Source organism: Miscanthus floridulus, chromosome 5, assembly GCF_019320115.1.
Source record: "Miscanthus floridulus cultivar M001 chromosome 5, ASM1932011v1, whole genome shotgun sequence".
NCBI classification, from domain to species: Eukaryota; Viridiplantae; Streptophyta; class Magnoliopsida; order Poales; family Poaceae; genus Miscanthus; species Miscanthus floridulus.
Genome location: NC_089584.1, coordinates 111,195,687 through 111,201,554, shown reverse-complemented (window position 1 = coordinate 111,201,554; position 5,868 = coordinate 111,195,687).

Here is a 5,868-nt window from a genome sequence, read left to right as displayed (position 1 = left end):
AACGCTCGGGCAGGAAGGTTGGGCCGGGGTTAAATGCAGGGAGCTCGGCACCAGTCACTGTGGCACCGAGTTCGGCGCCGTAGATCTTGACGCCGAGCTCGGTGCCAGAGTGACTGGCGCCGAGCTCCCTACTATGTCATCCACCATGCCCAGGAGCTCGACGTCAGAGACGCTGGCGCCTCTCTCTGTGCCAGCATAAACGGCGCCGAGCTAAGGGTCTATTTTCTGAATTCTTTCCGTCAGAGATCTATTTATGATAAACTTAAAAAAAAACTAAATTATAAAAAATTCGACCACGGGTACAGCAGGCAACAGGAGATCCGAGGCCCGAGGGCGTGGACGAGCCGACGAGGCGACGACGTGGGGTTGATGAGTAGTAAAAGACCAGCTCGATCGGGCCGGGCGGCGGTGGACCGGTGGTGGGGCTGGGCCGGCGAGAAGCCTTTGGCCAGTAAAAAAGCGACCCGTGCATAGGCCTGTAGCTAGGCTAGGGTTTGCATGCATGCAGCAGATCGATCATATGTGCCCGCCCATATCTTTCGCCATCGCCATGGCATGGACCAATATATACCCTTAGGCCTGGTTTAGATCACCTTCAAATTCCAAGTTTTTTCACTCTCTCTCCATCACATTAATTTTTAGCCATTTGCATGGAGCATTAAATGTAGGTAAAAAAATAACTAATTGCACAGTTTAGTTGGAAATCACGAGATGAATCTTTTGAGCTTAGTTGGTCCACGATTGGACAATATTTACCAAATAAGACGAAAGCACTACTATTCATCGGGTTGCAATTTTTTGCAATCTAAACATGGCCTTGTTCACATGAAGGAATATGGTCCCCTGCAGGCTGTGCTGTGCACACAGAGAAGGGGGGGAGAGAGAAGATGCTATGCTAGTTACTTGCAGCTGCTGTATGCCCCAATCAAGGCATACATACAGTATATATGATCCGTGCATCACCATCATTCCAGCCCTCTACTTTTGCTTAGCTTAGCTTAATGTAACTTGGAGTAGAGACCAGTGCTAGCGAGTAGCAACAAGTTGTCATCAGGCCCCCGGCGCCTCTTGCTTGCCCGTGCTGCAAAAAGGTACACCTAAGCTCATGCTGCATGAGATCGCTACCAATGCTCTGATCAGCAGAGCCTAGCACAGCTAGGTGGCTCGATAATTGCATTGCATGCTACTCCTACTACAGTCCTAGTAGATGCATGGTTAGTATAAGATGAGATCATTCTGTTCATTTGATCATATCAGCTATGCTTATCCGTCATCAGTTGACTTATGAGCCACGCAAACGATCAAACAGCTAGACGAGGAAGTGTAGCATCTAGGTTAGGTTGTTTATGCTGCTACAGTCGGTGAACAGTATGTCGTTTGGCCGTGTCTTTGGGCGGCGCGGCTAGCAGGAAATAGTCCTTGACAAGGGAAGCTAGGGAGCAAACTGGGCACGCACATCCATGCTATCTTTCACACAATGGATTTCTTTTGAGCAGGGATCAGTGTAGGGAAGTGGCCTACACTGCAGGTGCATATTTAGACCCGTTTAGGTGCGAAAATTTTTGGCTTTTGGCTACACTTTCATTTGTATTTGGCAAAAATTATTCAATTATGGACTATTTAGGCTTAAAAGATTCGTCTCGCCAATTACGGGCAAACTGTGCAATTAGTTATTCTTTTTACCTACATTTAATGCTCTATGCATGTGCTGTAAGATTTGATGTGACGGGAAATCTTGAAAAATTTTGGATTTTGAGTGGCATCTCAACGGGCCTTAGGTTAGATTGCACTGTACAGTACTGTTTCGGCATGGAATAGTTTTCTTTTGTTTTGCATCGCTGGATATCATCCGTTCTACATTTAATTTGCTGTGTCCTACTATACTGTATATACCGTACATGACAACTTCTAGGCGGCGGTCTGTAGTCTGTACGCTAGCTTGGGCCAGTACTCGTCCACCGACGACTGTACGCGCAGTACAGTAGAAATACTGGCTTTATCCTGGCCTTGGGATGGCAAAAGCATGAAGGTATAGGCAGGTAGCTACTGGCGACGTACACTACAATACAACGTACGTACGTTATTCTGCACGCACGCAGGGGGATCGAAGCGGAAGCCGTTGGCCGTTTTTGCCTAGACTATCGGTTGTGCTCTTGTCTCCATGTACTCCGTACATACATATGCATGTCACTACGTCAGGATATTCTCTACTCCCGGTATACATGTCGTTCTAGACATTTTATATTTATTTTATATTTCAGTAGCATACAGCCCGGGTATACGGGTGAAATTTTATATTTATTTTTTCGAACATCTTAATGATCTCAAATGTAAAAACTCAAAACTATAAAGTTATAGATCTCATAGAGATCTACAACTTTGGTATAAAAAATATCTTTATTTGTGTAACACCTCTGGTGTTACGAGCTCGCTTAGCATCAAGGTTTAGGCCTAAGAGAAATCAGTCAACCAAATTTTCGGGTTTTGAAAACCTAATACGCACAGGAAGTAATAAGTGAATCCTATGTGACTCACTTTTGTGGACTCAAATAAACATCAAAGGTAACTCACTCAGTGCGTGAAGTATTTAAAAACATCCGATAACGATTCTAGCAAATAAATAGCGAATGACTTGTTCTATTAAATTAAGCATGACAAACAATTTTTATAAAATTTTTTAAAGTATAACTCGTATTTATTACTTGAATAAAAATTGGAGTGCAAGTTTAGTAGAGGAAAATGCAACTTTTGTTTTGGTGAGTAGAAATTGTTCAACAGTATATTTGATAGCTCAGAAATTGAATCCGAAATTAAACTAGAACTTTTCATGAATCGGCAGGAAGTTGAAATTATAGTTAGAATACTATTTTGATGAATTATATTGAGCAAAATAGTTAAAGTGTGCTTAAGTATTTCGCTCCTATGGATTAATATGCAGTATGGGCTATGTCATGATATGCTTGTTAGTTGAAATCGACAAGGTTTAGACCATTTAAAAATTAAGGCAACGCGCTAGTGGATGTTAGTTCAAAATTGAAATATATGATTTTCTTAGTATGGAAAGGTGGTAGACAATGCAATCTTGATATTTGATTTTTAACAGAAATGTTTAGACACTAGCCGTATGTTTTGGTATTCTTGATTGCATCTAAGTGAGCTTTTGAGAATGGTATAGGTCGTAGTGGTGTTGGGTGTTACATTGCTCTCTTCAAAATTGCTCGAACTTCGTAAGAACGCGCTGTGAGCTATGTGGTTGGTGCTCTGTTCGCGAACCAACATTTCCGCGATGAACTGATCTTGGCACTCGTTGATCTTCCTCCTCAGCGGCTCGTTGATCATAACCATGGTTTCGCTAGGAACTGGGTAGCGTGAACTATGGATGGGGTGAGCGGTTGAGCCTTAGGTGGGGTAATTAGTCGTTTTTGTTGAGCTTTAAATTCGTGCGTGTTGCCGTTCGGCCGTTGGGCTTCTGTGGTCGTGGTCACCATGCGAGCATGGCGCTGTGGCTGCCCGACCGCTCCTGGCCGTGGCCACTGCTCCACTGGCCAACTTCACTGGCAGCTGGCCGCACATCGGGCTGGGGTGGGCCACGCTCGTCTCCGCGGGATCGGGCAGGGGTCGCCGCCGGCGAGGCCGTGAGCGGGCCAAGCCGACATCGTGGCAGCCGCTGTCTAGTAGACGTGGCACTCGTTTCGCCGCTCGAACCACCTACGCGCCAATATGTTGCCTGCTTCTGTAGTCACGTCGCACTTACGACCTGGTCACGATGTCGTTGCAGCCGACCGAGTCCACCTGGACAAGCCATCCCATCCTGGTACCTCACGATTGTTCCCTCCGAGTCGCACCGCACGCCCGTCCTCACGTATGTATCGCGGCCTCAGCTAGGGCTAGGCAAGCCATGAATAGCCATCGTCGCCTGCCTTGTCACCATTGGAGCCACGACGTTTTCGTGATTTCACGCCGTCCGTAGCCCGCCCTCCGCTTCAGCACTCCGGCAGATAGATATAGCAACCAGCTAGCAATCCGACCCCGTCCCTAACGCTGGCAAGCCCTACCGGCTGGCAATTTGGTGCTTCGCTCACCGCGAGCCATGAGCGCCATCGTAGCCGGTAAGAGGTAGGTAAGGCCCGAGGGTTCAATTGCTTGCGATCCTAAACTCGGTTTGACTTCCCCTATTCAGTGCTTGGGTTTTTTATGGCTAGAGCGTTCGTCGATGGTGTGGTGAAGCGCTGGTGTCTGTGGCGGAGCACCACCGTCTCGCTCAGTCGCACGTGGCCAGACCGCCACCGCGTTTCCCTGCTTCAATCTCCAGAGCAGCGGACACCATGGTGAGCCACTGATACTCATCCACCTTTTGTACTTCGCTGAACATGCGTAGTTTTATCGGAACAGGCTCGCCGCCGACGCGGATCGCCGCCCCCGCGGCAGACCGCGACACGGCGTCGTCGAGTGCCCAACCGCCACCCATCGCTGCGGGTTTAGTCATAGATGGTGGTCGATCCGTTAGTGCCGTCGCAGTAGGTCTAGCGCATTCGGCGTAACCGCTATCGCCGCCGGTGTGCCGCGCCGCCGCACGCGGGCGCGCCGAGGACCACCCCGTTACGAAGGCAACACATTCCAGGGACTTTAATACAAAAATGAGTCTATAGTAATAGTGCTCTGTTGCTCTGTCTGATTATCCTAAAAACTGAGTCTTCTTTTTGCAAAGTGCCACGCGTGCGAGCTTCCCCCGCCTTGGGCCGTATTGGGCCACCGTGGCGCGCCCGAGCCCGTGCCCCGCGCTGGGCCGACAGGCCAGATGGGTTAAGGTCATCCTTTTCTTTTTCCAAGTATTTGCTAATTTAGTTTCTAAGCCAAACTTGTAAATTCAATACCAATTTGTGTACCTAACCAAAAATTATGAAACTTATTTTGTTAGGTTCCAAAAATCATGATCCATCTGCTAGTATATTTTGTTCACATAGTTTTATAATATTCTTAGGAGCTATATAATTAATTTGAGGTACTTAATAGTGTCAAAACATGAACTTGTAGGAATTATTGTGATGAATTGGTAGTAGTACCGGCCCTGAATTTTTTACAGTAGATTCCTAATATTATTAGGTGCTCACTGTAATTTTTGTAGCTCCATAGAAATTAGTTTGTAAGGTAACTAAATGAGCCTTAGTTCAAAAATATATATTTAATCAATCAAATGTAAAAAATTAGTTGGAGGTTTGTAGAACGAAAACATTTTCTAGAAACGAGCCTCACTTGACCACGTGGATACATGGCTTAGTATGTTAGTCATTAGAGCTAGCTCGTTAGCTTGTGAGACGTAATCGTATTTTAGAGTTGCGGGTGCAGTTGATTATTTACGTTCCTGCGTTGCATTCATGTATTTCATGATTGGAACGATGTTGGATCACGGAGTCATCGGGAGTAACGGAAGCAGATGGTGACTTGATGATCATGTCACCAAGATGAAAGCTAACTTGGTTATATCTTACCCAGGCAAGCCCCGGTGCATAACCCCTATTATTCTGCACTTTATTTTATGCTTGTGCATTAAGTTTAAGGAGTTGAATGAAACTCACTTGCATATATATATCCTTATCCTATGAGTCTTACTTGTATGTCAGGATCGTGTAGATTGCTATACTACAGGACTCCGGTAGAAGTCGAATGATTACCTATCACTCGCGAGAGATAGGAAAGATATTGTTGTTGTTATTATATTACTATCACATGAAATATATATGAATGATAATTAGAGACCGGGCGAAATGGTACTTTGGATTCTTTTCTTTTCTTCTGATGGGTAAGTCTTGTGGAGTACAATTGAGTACTCAGGGTTTGTTCTACCTTGTTGAAGATGACAGGAACATG